General features: G+C 47.8%; 2 pseudogenes; one reads left to right on the top strand and one right to left on the bottom strand.

Moving 5' to 3' along the window:
* The first annotated feature begins 797 nt into the window (after nt 1-797).
* LOC140221585 (uncharacterized) lies at nt 798-5,964 on the top strand (annotated as a pseudogene).
* A 297-nt stretch (nt 5,965-6,261) lies between these two features.
* On the bottom strand, nt 6,262-20,165 carry LOC117853671 (L-gulonolactone oxidase 2-like; annotated as a pseudogene).
* Nucleotides 20,166-21,012: the final 847 nt, after the last annotated feature.

The following is a 21,012-nucleotide window of genomic DNA, read 5'->3' as shown; positions in this document are numbered from 1 at the left end:
GATCAGGGGCATAGCAGGTCGACGTTTGGACAAAAGCATTGTTGAAAGCGAAGATCTTGCTACCAGGCTCAGTACCATGGAGGTGAAGTATGCAGTTGTGCATGAGGCAGTGGAGGCTACTATTTCAATTGAAGTCACAGAAAAGGTAATATGCAACTCATGTGATCGGTTGTATCTATCTCTCTGGAGGAGGATCTGTTAGTTACTTTTGTAGACACGACTGGTAATCTTTAATCCATAGGTTTTACTCCTAGCATCAAGGGCAGAGTTGAAGCTGGAACTTCTGTTGGTCTCACCAGTATGCTCGTGAAGGTTGCTTGGTCACTGATAACAGATTAAGCTTTTGTATTGGGTGTAGCAGTTACCCTCACCTAATTTATGATGACTATATATGTTGGACACAGCATAAGTAGCAGTGTGTTTATCTACTGGTATTGTAACGGCTTATCGTGTTGAACTTGTGTGTGATGTGAACGTCTTTTATGATTAATGAGCATATGCAATGTTGCTAGTGATGGGCGCAGTCAAAGTCGGCGCCTCATGTTGGGCGTGACTATCTGCATATATACAGTAAAGGAGTTGTATGGCTGAATTAGATTAGGTACGGTAAAGAAGTTGTATTCGGTTTACATATATACATGATGAAAATTCTAGTTCGAGTCGATCATGGAGACGCCAAAGTCCAGGCACATCGGTCCCTTTAAATACAGAGGCCGGAGGGCTAAGAAAGAGGCCTCTTGCTCTTAGTAAGAATACGTCGGAGAGGATCAGATCGAGGAGGACTTGAGGTGATCTGCATGGCGAGCGACGGTGATGGCAGCAGCAAGGCGGATCAGAAGCAGCGTGATGATGAATCAGAGGAGGAGAACGTAGACCTGGAACTGGAACCTTTCTTCTTCGACGAGGCGGAGGCGGTGGCTGATCATGAGAGGCGGATGCAGAGAGAGAAGGCCGAGGCGCTCAAGGAGGAGCAAAGGGTTCAGGCTGCGAACGCCCACAAGTTCGCCCTTGCTAAGATCTTAGACTACGACCCTAAGCAGGGTGGCTGGTATTACAACCGATACCACTTCAAGGACTTCAGCAGATTCGACCTTGACGAGGTGGAGTGTAAGTCGATCGATTAATTATATATATTGCTGATGATCAATCTATATATATTATATAGTATCAACAATTTAATTAATTAGCTTAGACAATTTAATCTGAATCTAATTTTTCTGTCTTTGTTTTTCCCACACAACAGTGCCCCTTGATCTGATGAGGCACACTGATAGAGTCTTCAATGAAGGCGATCGGTACTTGCAGCAAGATGCAGTGAACATCCTATCCGTGAAGATAGCATCGTTGGATGTTGATTTCCCCCATCAACGTGTATGGCACTGTCATTGCCAGAGATAGCATTGATTGCAAGTGTGTTTATCTCTTCCGTCGCGAAAGAGATCATCCTGTAACGGCCTCGGACAAAAATCCTTCGTGTCAATCTTAATCCGAGTTCCTGATCACCTGTCTTAGTTTTTTCCAAGCCTAAGTGTTCAACCTCCAGATCTTCCGACCCCTTCGATCCGACCCCTCGCCGTGTTGTCCCCGTTCCGACCCCGCCGACCCCCACCCCATCGTCGGATCTTTCTAAGCCATCCCGCAGCATCGCCCTTCAGTTCGAGCAGTGGACCACGAGACTGACCGGTGGGCCCACGAGATCTTTTCCCCAGATCTCCCGCGACAGGCGCACTCGAGTTGCATGCCCGCTTCAGTTTTCCCCCGCCGCGTGGCTCAACTCCTCCGACGCCCGCCGCTCCGCCTCGTCTTAGGCCCGCGACCGGATGGATTCTCGCGCCCCTTTCCCCAATCGTGGCGGAAGCTCCTCTGCTACCCTTTCTGCAGCACCTCGCCGCCCGCGCCCATCATCACATCGCCAGATCCCGGCCGCAGAGCCCGATGCCGCTCGTCTTTTCCGTCACCTCGCCACAGTCGCGCCGCCCCGGTCTTCGCTACGCGACGATTCCTCCTCCGCCAACCCAGACCACGGCAGCGACAGCTCCTTTTCCCGCCCTGTCAGAAGCCGCCCCGACAATCTGTTGCTCCGCGCTCGCCCGCGCGCCCGCAGCCGCCTGTCTTCTCACCTGTGCACCCTCGATCCTAGTGCCGTTTTCCCAGTCACTTCCATCAGATCCACCGCACGACGACGTCCGCCTCCGCCAAATCTCAACCACCGACAAACCCGCGCCTGCGCCGCCCTGACATCAGTGCCCAATGACCGCCGGCGTCATCCCCGAAGTCCTGCTCCACCGCCCTCGTCGCTCAATCGCCGCCCGGGCAGAGCACTCCATCGCTTCATCCCCGGCCTTCGCGCCGCTCCCCCTTCTCCCTTCCGCGCCGCTATAAAAGGGAATGCAGAAGTCCCGCCGGAGTTCCCCTTGCCCTAGCTGCCATCTCTCTTGCTCCCTGTTCGAACTCACAGCGCCACCACCTAAGTCTGAGGAACTCTCCTCTCTGCTCAAACACCACCTTTTCCCAATCCGCCAGCCACTGCTTCAGTGCTGCCCAAGAGCTTACTTGTGATCCACAAGAAGCACCGCCGCCACCGGACATCCTCGCCGCTGTCCCAAGCCCTTAGTTCTTCCGCCCAAGCCTCCTCTGTAAGACGAAGGTAGGCTGCCGACCCCTGTTCGCTTCGCCCGACCCCTCCTATCCACCCGACCCCGGTTCCGTCTCGCCCGACCCTGTCTGTTCCGCCGACCCTTCTCCGCCTCGCCCGAGGGCTCGACTGTATCTTTTTCTTTGAACCGAGGGTGTATGTGTAAAACTTGGGGACTTTTCAGCGTTAAGTCTGAGGACCCCTAGCACATCTTTTCCTCTAGAATAAGGGTCAGATCATAAGTTCCTTCCCTCCGACCCTTACCTCTTGATCTCCATCAACTCCATTGAACCTCCCCACCCTCCTGTAACTTGTCGCAAGTTTCTGGGCTCAGACTTGCAAGTGTTGCTGTTGAAATAACCGTATATGCTAACTAATGCATTGCATTCGTGTAGAGCTGCGTCTCGCCGACGGCTACTACGAGCTACACCCGGCGCCAGAAGACGACGGTGTAGCTGAGCTCCTGCCCCCAGAAGCCGAAGCTGCCCCAGAAGTCGAGCAGTTCCCTTCCTCCTTGCTCGAAGGCAAGCCCCGGATGCATGAATCCCCTGTTTTTTACCAAACTTGCGCATGCCTTCTTTAACATGCTTGTGCATTTACGTATAGGAGTTGTTTGGAACCCTAGATGCATAACTTAGCTCCCTTGATCTGAACACTAGCTGTTGGACCGAGTAGATGCTTTGCTTAAATAGGAAACGGTAAAAGCCGAGTGATTCCCTGTCACTCGCGAGTTGTAGGAGTTGGATGTTTACCTTTCTGTCACAACTATAAGGACGATGGACGGGGCAGGGTTTTGGGTAACTCTTTGGTGGTCGGTTGATCGCCCCGTCTATCTATGCAACTTGCTAAGGCCCGACAGTGGTGGTGTTCGTGATCAAGTGTTTGAAAGTACTAATCTCATACCTAGTATGGGATGGGGAAGCCTAGTACCTGATTGAACTAGGACGTGGCTTATACCCCTGCTATCCCTGGAACGAGGTTCCCATGGTGCATCATGTGGGTGCAAGTGCGGTTTCAGTACGTCAGAGGCCGGGACTGTGGAGCATTGCATGCCAAGGGAAGTTTGGACCTGACACGCGCCTGGGAATTGATGGGGACGGCCGACACAGGAAGCGGCCCTGGTGGTGCGCGGATGTCGTGAGATTAGGTTCGCCATGCATGGTTAAGAAACCCGAATCGATTCGTCTGCCTCTCACAGTTTGAGACTGCTTGATCGCTATGTCACCCTGAGTAAAGAAGGAATCTGATGATGACATGGTTTTGTTGATGATGTATATACCTTTTGGTTGGTTCTATGTTTGCTTAGAATAGGTTGCAAAACTTGGAACGGATAATGAACTTAGAACCGGAGCTAAAACTTGAAAATAAGGATACACCTAGCGCTTTTGACAAACAAACCCCTCAGCCATAAAGCCTTGCATGTATAGAAGAGGTAGTTTAGCGCGCTCCCTGTCGGTTAAGTCTTGTTGAGCTTAGTAGCTCAGCCTTGTTGTGGCTCTTTCTTTCAGGTGAAGTTGCTGCCTCCGAGCCTCCTTCTGTTGGTACTTGGCCGCCCCAACTCCCTCCGGGTTGGACGGTTGAGTGGGATCCCTCCTCGGACGACGAGGAGAGGGATCATTGACGTCCCGGTTGGCCTCACCAGGGATGTCCGACCCCGACGAAGTAGCTTCCGCTTGTTGTTTTATCTTCTGTGGTTTCCCTTCAAACCTTGTAAACTCTGATGATGTTTTATAACCAAACTAGATGGTTAAATTGCTTAACTTAGTGGACTTGCTGTATTCTCTGGAACCGCTCACCTTCGTATGGGTTTGCTATTCGGTCCTGTTCAAGTGGTTAAATCGGATGAAATCCGACGGCACTTCGTGTTTACTTGATTATGGCATGAGTGTCGCATATCAGGCGGCTTAATCATGTTTAATCAAGCAAATTCGAAGTGGATCCGCCACACATCCTCAACTCATCAACTCTAAGGTAATTAACTAGGATTATTAGACGACACTCCCTTCTTGCATTGCCTATATATACAGCCCAATATATATTTAATTACTAAGCATCCTCTGGTTCCGAATCTGTATATTGCTGAGAAAGGTAGACATGCCTCTGGTCAATCATCGTAATAATTAATGCCAGATGACCATGTTGCAGCCGTGCGTAATAAATAAAAAGGCACACATGTCCAAAATGAAGTATATATATGCCTGCTCTGTGTATGTTTGTAAATTGTCGTGTTTCTTTTAAACAGTAACAGGCATTTTGAGGTGCATATATTGTATTTGCTCGGGGATGCATTTTACAAAACCATTTCTATGTCTTGCTTGTGTTCTTATTAATTGGTCATGCATGTGCGGCTTCTTATTGATCTTCATGATATATACTAGCATTTTGAGACCCTGTACTGACATCAACTTTTAACCATAAGTCATCTACGTATGGATGAAATTTCATGTGCTTTGATTTATATCGGAGGAATATATTTCATTAACCTATCATGTAAACTTTTCCATATATAGGATGAAACATTGATCTTGACTGGCCCAAAAAGAGGACTTGCGTTGCTAGATGATGCGTATGTTGAGATTGATCTGAAGATCACGGATCATCAAGGGCAGCAAGAGGAAGAACTTAGTAAATGATTCGTGATGATCAGGGGCATAGCAGGTCGACGTTTGGACAATAGCATTGTTGAAAGCAAAGATCTTGCTACCAGGCTCAGTACCATGTAGGTGAAGTATGCAGTTGTGCATGAGGCAGTGGAGGCTACTATTTCAATTGGTTTTATGGAAAAATCACTGCTTGCACCACCATCATTCCGAATCATGTTGTGCTTCATGATAGCATAGCGGCTGGTGTGGTGATGAACAGCAATGGTAAAGGTGTTATCCAACTTTTATGATCAATTGTATCTGTTTCTCTGGAGGAGAAGTTGTTAGTGACTATTGTGCCCCAGCCTGGTGATATTGAGTATCAAGATACCGTTGCTTTTACTCCAGATATCAACGGTAGAGCTGGAGTCGAAATTACTCTTGGTATCACCAAGATGCTCGTGAAAGTTGCTTGGTCACTTATTGAAGAGTGAGCTTTTGTACTGGGTCGTGATTTAGATTTCAAATAGGGGGTCAGCAACCTTGTGTTACATTTATGATATGACTGTGCTGAACACGAGACAAGTGTGTGTATCGACCGGTACTGTGTGTGAATTTGCTTGCGCCCATGAGCACAAGTGTTGTCTATGTTGTTTCAGCATAATCTTTGAACATCTTTTTGGTTCTAGGATGTTCGGAACAGATTTCCATTTGACTGAATTTGCGGTGACCTTACTTTCCTGCTAACTTTTCCTATGGCTCCTTTGCACATTTCAGAACAGATGCATAGCATTTCTACGACATGACTCGGTTTAAAGAGTCAATGTCGTCCAACTGATACAGTCATGCCTCGCATTTTACTACTGATGCATCGATAAACGCCTCGCAAGCGAATTTGAAGTTGGAACATGAACTTGGTACATGCCCAAATGCCACCCCATATACTGAATCACAAGTACCCTGCATCCACACTTAACCAGGAACGAGCCAACTCTGCCAAATTCTGGCGCGTCGTTGTTCAACACCTAGTCACCAACAGCAAGTCAGTAACCCTGCCGGCCGTGCCTAGCTAGGAATCGCCGTCGTCATGCCGGCACACCCTAGCCTCCTTGTACACCCTGCCCGGCCGGCAGATATACCCGTTGTCCGGCGCGCAGTGCGAGTCCTGGGCGCACACGCACAGCCCCTCCATGGCGCCCCGGTCCCTCACCATGCTCACGCCGCCGGTGCTCCCGAGCACGGCGTCCCTCCACTCGCTGGAGAAGAGCCCGTCGGGGTCGAACGCGCGCTTCACCGCCACGAACGCCACCACCCTCGCCGCGCCGTACCTCATCGCCGCGTTTGGGTTCTTGCCCCACTGCGGCATCCCGCGCGCCGTGCCTCCGCAGCGCCATCTGCTCCACCTCTTCCAATGCGTCACCGTGCAGCCGCGGCGCCGGCGCCGGGTCGCCGCGGCTCCGGTAGTAGGTCAGGTCGAAGTCCACGCTGTCCTCCGCCTTGCTCAGGTGCGCCGACGAGGCCCTCGCGTAGCGCAGCAGGATGCCGTAGTACACCTCCACGCCGCAGAGCGCGCCGGGGTCTATGTCGCGGATGAACGCCGCCGCGCGGGACAGCTGCACGCTGATGCCGGACTGGAAGTAGAAGGTGCCGTGGGACACGCGCGGGTCCCACGGGCACGCCGTGAGCAGGGCGTCGTCGGGCCCCGCCAGGCAGCTGCTCGTCGACGACCGGATTTTTTGTTCTGGAACCCCACCACCGGCCGCCCCGGCACGGCAGTAGCGGCAGCAGGCCGTGCTCCATCAGACCGTAGTAGCCGGCGGAGAGGATGGCCCTCGTCGTCAGCGCGGTGGCGCACCTGCCGCCGGAGTTCCTCATCGCTCCAACGCCCACCTCTTCATCAACCATCAACAAGACAACAACAACATCAAGGGTAACTAGAATGCACACAAGAGAATGGATCGACCATGAGTTGCATGCATCCATGAATAATGGCGCCGTACCGGCGAGCCTACCGGCCTTGATGGCGAGCGTGGGGGTGGGCCGGAAGCCGATAAAGTCGTAGACGCTGTCGCCGGAGGTGTTGACGGGCACGCAGTCGTCGACGCGGTACACGGCCTTGCCACGTGGCCGGGGTACCAGAGGATGTCGGCGAACTTGTGCTCTCTCGCGAACGCCACGACACGCTCCGCCAGGTCGTCGTCGCCGCGCGTCTCGAACCGCACCTACCGCTTGAACATGGGCTGCAGCGCCAGGGTGACCTGCGAGATGACCCCCAGCACCCCGAGCGACACCTTCGCCGCGTCCAGCTCCGGGTCGGCGCCGGCGGCGAGCACCCTTACCCTTGCGTGCCCCTCGGCCGCCGTCGCCGGCGTGACGAGCCCGGAGCCTCATCCCGACGACGTACTCGTGCACGGCGGAGCCCTTCCCCCCAGAGGGAGCTCCCGTGCGCGCCCGTGGAGAGCAGCCGCCAACGGTGTGCTCGAGCCAGTAGGGCACCGCCAGCCCGGCCACCGCCGCGGCGTCGATGAGCTGGCCAGCGTGACGCCACTCTCGACGGTGACCTCCCTGCTGCCGGCGTCGACGGAGACGACGCGGGCGAGGGCGTTGGTGCTGGTGATGAGGCCGCGTTCGCCCCCGGTCCTTTTCAGCCGACGACGACGCCATGGCCGAGCTGGCCCTCCTCCGTCCCCTCCGGTAGTGATTTCGTGGCCGACGGGACGGTCAACAATGACAGAGTGGATCGCACGGTTGGCGGCAAAGGGATGAGAGCTTGGAGCTCGTGCCAAGGTTCTTGCTTGCAGTTGGAGCCTCGCGTTTCTCTTCGCTGTCTGAAAGGTGAAAGCATAGAGTGATGCAGATTTTTTTTTGTTCTGCCGCATGCCAATCGAAGAGACAATTTTTTATAATCTTTTTGTTGACCGACAAATGCTGCGCTCAACGTAAAGAAATTGACACGCCAAACGAAATTGATCGGCTGAGACGCGCTTGAGCACCAAAATGTCAAACCAAGGTCACACGAAATGCGAGCCGGGCCAACCAATTTCCCAGTTCGATCATGAAAAATTGATCTTCCTTGAGGGAAGGACGAACGGAGCACAGAAAAATTTGTCGCAGCAATTCAGAGTTTCAGTCCTGTCCTTTTTTTTTTGCAACAGGAGGGTTTTATCCTGCTGGTTATATATTAAAGGGAATAACAGTACAAAAACAAAAACAAAAACAAAGCAGTTTGTAACTAAGATACAAAGAAGGTTAAGAAGAAAATCATGAAGATTACAACATAAGCTCTAGCCATTCAACCATTGATTGTTTCCAGGCCTCTTTAACTCTATGCAGAACTAAAGCAAAAATAGTCTTAAAGCGCGTGATGGCCCCTAGAGTTGTTGGTGGTATGCCACGAAAGATTGAATCATTTCTTGCCATCCATATGCACCAGCTCATGATTATGATTATTTCCATGAAGAAGGGAACTTGAAGCTGAGTTTTGAAGGTAGTCATAATGGAATAAGGATCCAGTTGTAAGTCTGCATAAAGGCCTAAATGTATCCAACAGTCTTGAGCAAACGGGCATTCTAGCAGAAGATGGAAGAGTGTCTCAATTTTGTTGTGGTGACAGAGGACACAGTTATATGAGGGCATAGGCATATGTTTTCGCCGTATGATATCTCTTGTACTAAGTCTATCTTTCAAAACCAACCAAAAGAAGACTTTGTGTTTCTTTTGACATCGCGACTTCCATAGCCAATCATACACTGGATGAGTGCTCCTATGTCCAATGAGGGACTTATATGCCTTTGATGAAGAGAAGTTTGCATTACCCCAGATATATACCCAAAAGTCCGGATCAGGCGAAAGGTCTAATCTTTCTAAGTCTTCAGCAAGATGAATCAATTGATTATACGCTTGTGTCGACAAGGGCAAAAAGAAGAGTTGCTGTAAGTCTGTGATCGAGTAAGCTCGCTTCAAAGATAAATTTTTATCCCGAGCAAAAGAAAAGAGATGCGGGTACACTTGTGTTGGCACCTGATTATTCCATAAATCATGCCATAAGAAGCAAGTACTGCCATCCTTCACTGACACTGAGGCTATTCCTTTGAATTTTTCCAAGAGTTTAATGATGTCACGCCACCAGAAGGATCCTTTAGATACAGTGCCTGGCAGTTTACCATTCCCATAGTATTTTTCCCATATGAGATGGACCCACGGGATATCCGCTTTATTATAGAATTTATGTAGGAATTTAAGCAACAAAGCTTCATTTTGTGTCTGCAAATTCAGGACACCAAGGCCACCTTCCTTTTTTGGTAAAATCACCATGTCCCATGCTGCTTTAGGCGGTTTTTTGTTATTGATGTCTGATCCTCTCCAAAAGCAGTGCTTTCTGTATTTATCCACTTGTTTATATACTGACTTAGGTAGCAGTAAGGTACTCATGTGAAACATCGGTAGGGCAGTGAATATTGAGTTTGTTAATTGTAATCTCCCCGCTTCAGATAGTAGATTTGAGGTGGACAACAATCTTCTTTCACACCGAGTCACCATAGGGAGAAATTCCTCAATTCTTGGCTTTGTCAATCCCAGTGGTAGTCCCAAGTATGTGAAGGGCATTTTCCCTATTGAACAGCCAAAAGTCTGAGCTAACTGTTGTATCCTTTCCTCTGAGATATTAATTGGCACCATCATGGATTTGTTAAAGTTTACCTTGAGCCCAGTTGAGGTGGCAAAGGACTGTAAAAGGTTTTTTAGGTGAAACAGTTGCAATGGGCATCCTTCCATAATAATAAGTGTGTCATCAACATATTGTATTATTGGAAAGTCCTGATTGTGATTAATCTGAATTGGCAGTTGCAAGTGTCCCTGCTCCTTCGCATTATTGAGTACTGACTGTAGCAGATCTGCCCCAAGAACAAAAAGAAGTGGAGATAGAGGATCTCCCTACCTAACTCCCCTTTTACAAGTAAATCTTTTTCCTGGAACTCCATTCAGTAAGATGGATGAAGTCCCTGAATTGAAGATTTGTTTCATCCATTTGATCCATCGTGGTCCAAAGCCTTTATGCTTCATAATGTCTAGCATTGCATTGTGCTCGATGCGATCAAAAGCCTTTTCAAAATCCAATTTCAGAATAACAATTTCTTTTCTTGACTTATGACATAAGTGAAGGTATTCAAAAGCCCAAGCAAGGCAGTCTTGGATGGTTCTTGTTTTAATAAAGCCATATTGATTGGTATGCACTAGCCTTGTTATTGCCCCCTGAAGTCTATTAGCAAGTAATTTGGTGATCAACTTGACTGAATTATTCAACAGAGATATGGGCCTATAGTCTGAAACAGTTGCAGCTCCATCCACTTTAGCAATTAGCGTAATGTAGGAGCCATTAATACTTTGTAGGCATAAATTTGCTTCATGGAAGGCTTGGCAAAGAGCATAGAAGTCTTGCTTGATAACAGGCCATGCTTTTTTGATAAAGTCAGTATTGAACCCGTCAGGCCCTGGGGACTTGTCATTTGGCAGAGAGTTAATGACTGCATCAATTTCTTCCGTAGAGAAAGGTACTTCCAGGCTGGATAAGTCATCGTCCATGTGTATCAACTGATGTAAATCAAAATCCATTGGTTGAGGATTAGAAGTTCCCAATCTTTCTTTATAAGCCTCCTAGAGAATGGATTCCTTATTCTTGTGGCTGGTTTGAGGAATACCATTAGTATCTTCAATGGATCTGATAAAGTTCTTTTTGTGCTTAATTGTTGCATTGACATGAAAGAATTTTGTGGATTCATCTCCAAATTTTACCCACTTAATGGCTCCACGCTGCTTCCAATATGTGTTTTGCTATCTTAGGAGAGATTGCAAATGTTGTTGTAGGATGTCTTTGAAATTCCATTCAATTAGCAGCAGATCTCTGTATTCCTCTATTCGTTCCAAGAAGGATAAAATAAGCTTCACATTGGAGATCACTGTTTTCAGGATGGATAGTTGAGCTTGCCAAGCTTTGAGCACCCTTCTGAGATTTTTGAACTTGCCAGTAATAATCTTAGCTTTATCTGTTGCCTGTACAGGGATGGACCATCCATGTTTGATAATGTCCATAACCTGGTCATGCTGAAGCCAATGATTTTCAAAGTGAAAAACTTTCCCTCTCGGTATATCTGTTCCAAAGGTTATAATACATGGCGTGTGGTCCGAAGTCTCCATCACAAGAGGGTAAGCAAAAGTGTTAGGGTAGGATGAAGCCCAGGATGGGGTGACAAAAAACCAGTCTAGCCTCTCCAGCAAGGGTGATTGTTGTTTATTTGACCAGGTGAATTTTTTTGATTTGAAAGGGATCTCAACAAGACCAAGACAGCTAATAGCTTCATTGAACAAGAGCATATCTGCAACATTTCCTCCTGGTTTATTTCTATCCGCTGGACTTCTCATAAGATTGAAGTCCCCTAAAAGCAACCAATCAACATTATCGGGCATCTGAATATGTTTTAGCCAGTGGATAAAGTCCCGTTTCCCTTCAGTCAAACAAGGACCATAGACATTTGTAAGTACCCATTCATTATCAGACAGAGTGGACAGAAATTTCACTGACAAAGCATACTCATTAGAGAAAACTAGTTCCCCATCAAAAAGTTTTGATTTCCATATGATTGCTATACCCCCTGAAGCACCCACAGAAGACCGGTATTCAAACTTATCGAATACTCGGGGGCAAAATTTTCTGATATAATTATTGTCAAGATGCTCTCTCTTAGTTTGTTGCAAGCATATAACATCACAATTGCTGTCAATAATTTTGTCCCTAATTGAATTCCACTTCTTGTCAGAGTTAATACCTCTGACATTCCAGCACATGACATTCCATAATCTTGTATTAGCAGTATGATTCATAGTATATTATGAAAAGAGAGCAACCATAGAGTAGGCAAACATTGCTTGAACCAGTTCTGAGCAAACAGATGTAAGAGAAATATCTGAGGATAGACACGAGTTCCAAACATAACCAATGTAAACTAGACATATAACAAAAGAAGGTTCCTGTGCATAAGAGATCAGAAGCAGAAGAGAATGCCACCAGGCCCAGCCAGAACTATTGCTTATTGGGCTTCTTCTTGTTGCTTCTTGGTGCCTCTTGTGCATCATCAACATCTGCAGCAGATTTCTTCTTGACCAGCTTCCTTGCAACCGGAGCTGTGCCCTTCTTCTTGACTAAAGCAACAGAGGTGAGCTTGGAGGCATCCACCTTACAGAACGATTCACCCAAGTTTCGGATAATCTCCTTTGATAAAGCAGGAGGGGCTGCTGAACAACCAATGCAGTTCTTGTCTTTACAACCAGAACTTTTGAATCCCTGATTGTAACTTGAATTTCTACTGCTCCTGCGAAGCTCCTCATCATTAACAGTGCAGCCCATATCAACCCTGCCTAATGCATTCATGTGATGTGCTTTCTTGAGCAGGGCCTTAGACCAAGGACCAGAGGTAGAAGAGACCTTTTGAATGATCTTTTCTAGTGGTGTAGAAGGTGAATTTGTGATCTCAGAGCCAATGGGGTCATGATCAACTATGTTCTGTTCCAAACCTTCAGGAATGAAAGGAGCAGCTGAAGAGCTTGCAATATCACCATGTAGATTCCCTTCAAACACGATGTCCTTGGATTTGAGCCCCTTACCCGGATTAGAGGAATCCTTGGAAGGACAGTCAAGAGGTTTATCATTTGGACATTTATTGGGTAGACTGAGTTGTACAACCGGCTCTGAATGGAGGAATGGCATAGCTGGTGAAGATAAAAAGTTCTTGGCCCAGACGAAGCTCATAGGGTTCAGGAGTTGAGCCATAAAAAAATGAGACCATGCCAGGGGGACTTGTACCCGAGAGTCTGTCTTGCCTGAAGAAAAGTACTGTGCCCAATGATTATATATTTCTGCAGATGTCTAAAAGGCTTGAGATTGTTTAACACTCTGCATCTGATAGAAGACAGGATCCTGGCAGGGCCTAAGAGTTTGTACAAAGCCCAAATGCATTGGATTGTTTTGAAGCCCATGGTGACCTTCCTGAGCTTGTTTTCTCCCAGAAGCTCATTTTCATTGACCTCATCCTGGACCATGTGTAGGGGCTGACCATCATTCTGGGGAATGAACACATCTACTTGCACAGGTTCATTGTTAAAGTTATGATGAGGGATGTCATCACTCCCTGAAGAGTCTGTCCCATCAATAATTTGCATATTATCCTCCATTGGGTCTTCAGCACCCTGATTATCTGCCGCCTGTATTAGGCCCTGTTTGTTCTAGCTTTTGCTTTCCGAAAGCTGGCTTCTGGCTTTCCATCCTGGAATGCTGGCTTTCCGAAAGCTGAGGTTTGTTTGGCAACCCAGCTTCTCCGAGGATAAGAGTGGCTGGAAGAGATGTACAATGTCTCTATTACCCCTATGTGTCCGTACTGATTGTATTTGTTTAATGCACAATTATTCATAGACTTTGTTGACAACATAATTATAATAAAATTAATGGGTCATTATCCATGCATTTATAAGTCACAAACATGTTCAAACGACATTACACTACTCTCTCATGGCCATCAAAGCATCAGCAATACTATCACGGAAAGCATTCATGTCGCTCTCTTCATGTCCATGTGCTTGTGGCTGAGATGATGTTGCTTGAGCAACACTTGGAACAAAGTCTTCATTTTGATCGCACAAGTCAAAAAGTTCATCAGTCAAAGCACTTTCTCTAATAAAGTTGTGTAGGGCCATACATGCAATTATAATCCTTGCTTGCTTTTCCATTGGATAACTCGATATTTTTTGTAATATGCTCCACTTCATTTTGAGAACACCAAATGACCTTTCAATCACATTCCGTAGTGATGAATGTAAGTGATTGAACACTTCTTTTTTACCTCTTGGCTCTGGACCTTGTCGAAACTCTGGTAAATGATACTTCTCTCCTTTGTATGGTGAAAGAAAACCCTTCCGATTAGGATAACCCGAGTCAACAAGGTAGTATTTTCCTACACATATTTCTAAGATGTTAGTAATAATATATGGTTCATTTAATAAAACAATTGTAGGTGCCATATTGTTGTACCTTCTGGCGGAAAAGGAAATTTGTCAGCATATTTCTGCAATGCTTCATTAAAAACCCTTGTGTCATGCACTGAACCAGGCCATCCAGCAACAACAAAAGTGAACCTCATATCGAAGTCACATACAGCCAATACATTCTGAGTGGTACATCGGTACCGACCAAAATGTGTAATCTGTTCAGTAGAAGGAACAACTACAGGGATATGAGTTCCATCAATTGCTCCAATAGCACCATGAAAATGAGGTGAAAACCGATGTTCTTGTAGTTTAGGATGAACAATAGAAAACTCTAGATCTTTTGGTTTAATAATGTCTGCAGCCATTTTGTTCAAGCAATTCAACACGTGAGTGAACTTTATATTAATGGTCTCTGTAGATCTCTGAAATCTATCCTCAACTTGACTAAAAGCTTGAGAACCACCTACTATCCATAAAAACATGGCCAAAGTTTCAATGGAATGCATACCCGTAGTTGATTTCAACCCATAGTTGGTAACTAAGGTTTCGTGCAAACTATCAAAAACTGCCCTTGTCATCCTGAACATTCTATAACATGATCTATGTCTGTTCAAAGTTGTAGTAACCCATTGATAACCAGTCACCTCAGGTTGTCTCCTTCCTGACTTGTTTAGATAAGTTTGATCATAATACATACCAAACATGTTTGCAGCATTGATCAACCAAGTCATCTTTTTCTGCTGACCAACTGCAATTTCCAACAACTTCGAATATTCATCATCACTTGATTCATCACTTGCAGAACTCATCTACATAAAGACACATGGACAATAACATCACAAGTTTGGTACGAATAACAGTAACTAGGTATCACAAGTTTGGTACAACTAACAGTAGGTCACAAATACATCACAAGGCATGAATATAGAGTTTTACAAAAATAACAGTAACTAGATAGATAGGATACAGAAATAATTCTTGCATGGCCGACTACTTCTTTCTTTCTTCATAGCATCTCTTCAGCCAATTGAACCTTCCTTCATTGGTATCAAAGCTAGACAAAAAAATTTCACGATTTGCAGAAAGCTTGAACAACTGTGTTGCAATGTAGTGCTCATCACTTCCTTCTACAGCTCCACATTCTTTAACCAATGCCATAACCTCTCTAACCGACTCACAAGTGAAATCACCGGTCAATGCTTTGGAGGTCACAGAGTTGGAACTAATCACATCATCCACCATGCGTGACATCACCCTCACCATAGGATTCTTTCCTTTCTTCCTTGGACTAATTTTCCTAGGGCTATCACATGTCACCTTCCTCTTCAGTACAGTGCGTGTAGATGATGTGGGTGTAAATTGCTCACTCCCTATTTCTTGAATTGGATCATCATCCCTCTCTTCTTCATTGGGAACGCTATCCCCACCACCTTCTTCACCAGGAATGCATGCAGATTGGCCTGAGACATGACTCTTCTCAAACATAATTTCCCATTGTTTCAAACATGGTGGAGGAGCATAACGGAATGCCTTTTTCTCCCTCCTGAGGTGTCCCTGTAAAAAAACAGAGAATACATTAGTCACTTGCATATAGTACAAAGAATTCCAATGAACATACACACGACATATTGCTAACCTTTGTATTTGTCTCCCACCATGTATCACTTGCTGTAGGTATCCCCAAAACAGGATGCCTTCCAAGGCTAGAATCGCTCCAAAGCGATTTCCAAAAACCATACAAGGTTTTCAAGTTATCCCAACGGTTTTTCAGTTGTTTCTGGGTATAATTTTTTCCTGTTTGAGTGAAAAACTTTTCCCGCAAGTTCTTATAGCCTCTTGCATTCAGTGTACCTAGAGGCCTATTTCCAGCTGCAATCTCCTCAACAACAATGTTACAAAAAATTGTAGTCATTTCAGGATTTTCCCAATCTGCTTGGCATACAACCTTCTCGGGTTCGTTGCTCTTTCCCTTGCCCTTTCCTTTGTTATCCATCTAGACAGAGAGTTTTTGTTCATGATTGCATACAAAGATATCATTTAACAGATTGCTGATTCCAAATCCTAATCCATGATTCAAAGCTCCTAGACCGTGATTCTAGGCTACCATAATTCTAGGGGTTGTAGTGCTCACCTTGCTGCAGATGTGGCGACGTCCACGAGCAGAGACTGTGTTGCAGATCGGGCCGCTGGAGATCGTCCACGAGCACGGTCGCTGCTGATCGGGCACGAGCAGGGACCGCTGCAGATCGGGCCGCTGGAGATCGTCCACGAGTAGTGCCGATGCAGATCGGGCACGAGCAGGGAGGGGCGACGGGCAGCTGCTGCAGGGGTGACGGGCGGCGGCTGCAGCTGCAGGGGCCACGGGCGGCTGCTGCAGGGGCGACGGGCGGAGGCTGCAGGGGCCACGGGCGGGGGCTGCAGGGGCGGGCGGCGGGCGGCGGCCGCAGGGGCGACGGGCGGCGGGTCGACGGGATGGGCGGCGGGCGGCGCGGGATGAGCGGCGGGCGGCGCGGGATGACTGGAGGGAGCACGGCCGGATGAGGAGTGCGGCGGGTCGACGGGATGGGCGGCGGGCGGCGCGGGATGAGCGGCGGCCGGAGGGAGCACGGCCGGATGGGGAGGGCGGCGGGTCGACGGGATGGGCGGCGGGCGGCGCGGGATGAGCGGCGGCCGGAGGGAGCACGGCCGGATGGGGAGGGCGGCGCAGGAGTGGATAGGATTTGGGAGGAGGAGGCGAACAGGAGAAAAAAGAAGGTACCGTTTCGGCCCTTTAGCGATGGCAGGCGGGTAATTCCTGCTGAAAGCTCACCAGAAGCTGGTTTTTTCCTCCTTTCCACCTTTCTACTATAACTTGGCTTTCCACAGCTTCTAGCCCATGAAAATCTAGGGTTGAAAGCTAGCTGTTTGTTTGGGCTTTCAGCTTCTGGGGGCTGAAAGCTAGCTGAAAGCCCAAACAAACAGGGCCTTAAATTGTCAATGCCTCCTAAATCATCATCCACCGCCATGTTTAGATCAAAATCCAAACCATTAGGATTAGCATCCTGGACCAAAACATCTTGATTAGCATCATGTGGTGGAACATGCTGCTCCTGATTAGCTGGGAGAGCTTGTACAATAGGCACTTCTGGGGGCGGCTGGGGCCCAATAAAAGGGGCATTATTCTGTCCTTGAGGCCCCTCTGGCCAGAGACCCCATTGTTGAGCCGGACCATGCACAGGCACTGCACCATTACCAGCACCTTGAACATTATGACCAACGGCATTGGAAGGTTGACCATATCCAAAGAAATCAAACATATGTGGGTCAACTTCATCAGGAGGTTGGTTTTCATCTTCAGGTCCCACCCCTAACAATCTGTATTGTAGAATTTCACATTGAATAGTCCATGAATTACCTTCAAAGTCTTCTCCCTGTGAACATACCAAGAACCAGGGGATCTCAGTTAAGTCCACTACTCTGACTTTAACAATGACACGAGCCAGATTATTTGGGTCTTCTTCCCAGACTAACAATCTCCCAAAAACCGCCACTGCTTTTTCTATATCTGATTTTATCCAATAATCAATATTGAGTCCCAGAAGCATAACCCAAGCCTCACAATTTACAGTGGTGAGTCTATTGTTCCAACCCCTATTGTGATCCGAAAAAGAGATCCTGTATTGACCATATTGATGCTGACCACCCCCAATGAGAAAATCTTTGTCATGCACAAAGTGAAATCGAACATATGCTTGACCATATGGACAGGGTTGAATTGAGTGAATAGCAAGACCCTTATGGTTTTGTAGAAAATCATCTAGAAGCTCTTGTATGGACTGAAAAGATACCTGAAGCTGTGGGAGAGGTTCAATCTTTGCAATGGCCACATTACTTTGATTCCGGCGCGCTCCACCAAGAACCACCCTTGACATTGGTTTGCGGAAGCCCACCATCTGACGTTGACACCCCCGCGGCATGAAGGGTGCTGGGTTAACGAACTTGTAAGCCATGAATGTTGCTTGGAGGTCAGCCAGAACCAGCGATGGTCCAAAAGAAGATGGAGGATTCTCTTCAGTGCAGTTTTGGGGACAATGCGGGAGGGTAAGGCGAGTGAGGGATGCACTGTTTGCAAATGGCGGCGGAGCTTTTTGCGTAGGCTTCGAGGCCGAGGAGGAAGACGAAGGGACGCCGCCTGGAACCACGCCACTGAGGGGACGTTTCCAAAAAATTGTTTCCTTAGGGGCAGTTGCCGGTATACCCAACAGGGAGAGACCCAACTCTTGAAAATTACCAACTGTCACATCCTTGGCATTGGAGGACCCACTGGTCATAGGGATCACGTTCCGAAACCAGGTGCTCACCGGAAAAGATGACCAGTTATCCAGGCGTGGTGGCAGAAATGAAGCTGTATCTTTGGAAAGCCCAGGAAAACGTGGACAAAATCTGCAGGTTGCCGCAAAATGGCCCAAGCGAAAACATAAGCCACAACGAATGGGCCTCAAACAAGAATCTCTGGAATGGGTATTAGATAGACATATGGAGCACTGATTTCGGCCCAGTTTCACTCCCCAATTTGTAACCGATGGAGCCGTTGTCATAGGACCCGGGCTACCAATTAAGACAGACTTAAAAGACTGACCTGTTGGACCCAAATTAAGGTCCAAATTAATGCCAAGAGAAGACTGATTTGAATTTTGAATCTCCGGTGCTCTCTGTTCATGAACCCGGGTACGCACATCAAGAGAATTGATCCGGTTCCAACGATTACCAGAAAGATCCGAAGCTGAAAAGCGAATATCATGAAACCCTTGTGATGGTGTTGAGCGTTGACGAAACGTAGATCGACCAAGAGGCAAAGAATTGGCTCCAATTAAAAGTAAATGAGTCTTCTTGGAGGAAACAGAAATCCAGGGAAAGTGAGTTCCTTTAGAATTTGCTATAACCAATTTGGCGAAGTGCAAACCTCGATCATTGAACAAGTTGAAATCCACTTTAAAGATATCACATTGAGAAGATCCCATCTGATAGATGAGGACCCCAACTTCTTTGCAAGAAACACAAAACTTGAAGATCCAATCTTCCACTTCAGAAACTTGAAAGAGGTCCGCTGATCCTCCAATGACCGATTGGAGGAGAAAGGCCACATTGCTTGCAGAAAGCTTGATCTTTGACCGAGAAAAGGAAGCCAAGAGCCAAAAACTCGTAGAAACGGAAGAGGGACGAGCCGAAATCCGAGCACCCAAAAGGGACCGTACCTTGCTGGAGAAATTGAGCCCTGGACGAAGATCCACATTGGATATGTCCATGGAGACGACCAAGAAGAGGAGAGAGGAAGCTCACCGTCCAGGGAGGGTGGATGTCGGGACCGGGTGGTCACCGGCGGGGGGGTGCCTCAGCGCTCATTCTTCTCCTCGCGCGTACGATGGGACAAAGTGTACTGCGTGGATCACCTGCCCGATAATTCTCTAAAATATATTTAAATGCACATTTTACTAATTTTTGAAGCTTTCTCCGGACTAAACCTGTGTTACGGATCTACAAAATCGGATGCAATGGAAGTTAGAACCAACATGCAAACAACATCGGTATCATGAGTACATCGAAGAACAGTCAAGTGGTAGCCATCACGGCCAATGGCCCGAGGCAGGCCAGCTTGGGCACGCTGTGGGAGTAGCGCGTGCCCACCTTCATGCTCGTCCCGGCCGCCTTGGCGTTGGACGGCGAGGAGCTCACGCTCGGAGGACGGGAACGCGGCCACCGCGGCGCGGCACGTGGAGCGCTCCGGGAACAACGCTGTACGCGTTGGTCACTGTGCAGCACGCTGCGCCGGTGCCGCACCGGACCACCGGCGGTGGGGCGCTGGCCAAGGCGAGGTGGACCGTCATCGTCGACGGCACAAGGCACTGCATTGCCGCCATGGCGACGATGATACCCATTGTGGCGGAACCACCTCGGATTAGCTTGATTAAACAGGGTTAAGCCGCCTAACATGCGACACTCCTGCCTAAACCGAGTTAATACGAAGTGCCGTCGGATTTCATCCGATTTAACCACTTAAACAGGATCGAGTTCAGCAAACCCACACGAAGGTGAGCGGTTACAGAGAATACAACAAGTCCACTGAGTTGAACAAGTTTTACCCATTTAGTTCGGCCATAAAATCAGAGTTTTACAAGTTTTCAAGAAATAACAGAGAAAACACTAGCAGAAGACTTCGTCGGGGTCGGACATCCCTGGTGAGGCCAACCGGGACATCACTGGCTCCTCTCCTCGCCGTCCGAGGAAGGATCCCACTCGACCGTCCAGCCTGGCGGGAGCTGGGGCGGCCAAGCACCAACCAAAGAGGGGTCGGAAGTAGCAACTTCACCTGAAAACAGGAGCCACAACAAGGCTGAGCTACTAAGCTCAACAAGACTTAACCGATAGGAGTAAGGGCTACTCCTCCTTCTAGACATGCAAGCTGTTTGGCTGAGGGGTTTGTTTGCCAAAAGCATTAAGTAACCCTATTTTCAAGTTTTAGCTCCGGTTCTAGGTTCATTTACCAGTCTAGGTTGTGCCACTTATTCTACGCATTCATAGAACCAAGCAAGATGTGTAGATATAACAACAAGCATTGCCATCATCAGATTCCTCAATTACTCAGGGTGACATAGCGATCAAGCAATCTCAAACTGTGAGAGGCAGCCGAATCGATTCGAGTTCTTTAACCATGCATGGTGAACCTAGCCTCACGACATCCGCGCACCCGGAGGTCGCTTCCTGTGTCGGCCTTCCCCATCAATC

This window comes from Setaria viridis, chromosome 1, assembly GCF_005286985.2.
Source record: "Setaria viridis chromosome 1, Setaria_viridis_v4.0, whole genome shotgun sequence".
NCBI lineage: Eukaryota > Viridiplantae > Streptophyta > Magnoliopsida > Poales > Poaceae > Setaria > Setaria viridis.
Note: the sequence above shows the minus strand (reverse complement) of the source record. Positions and strands in the feature narration are given on the sequence as shown.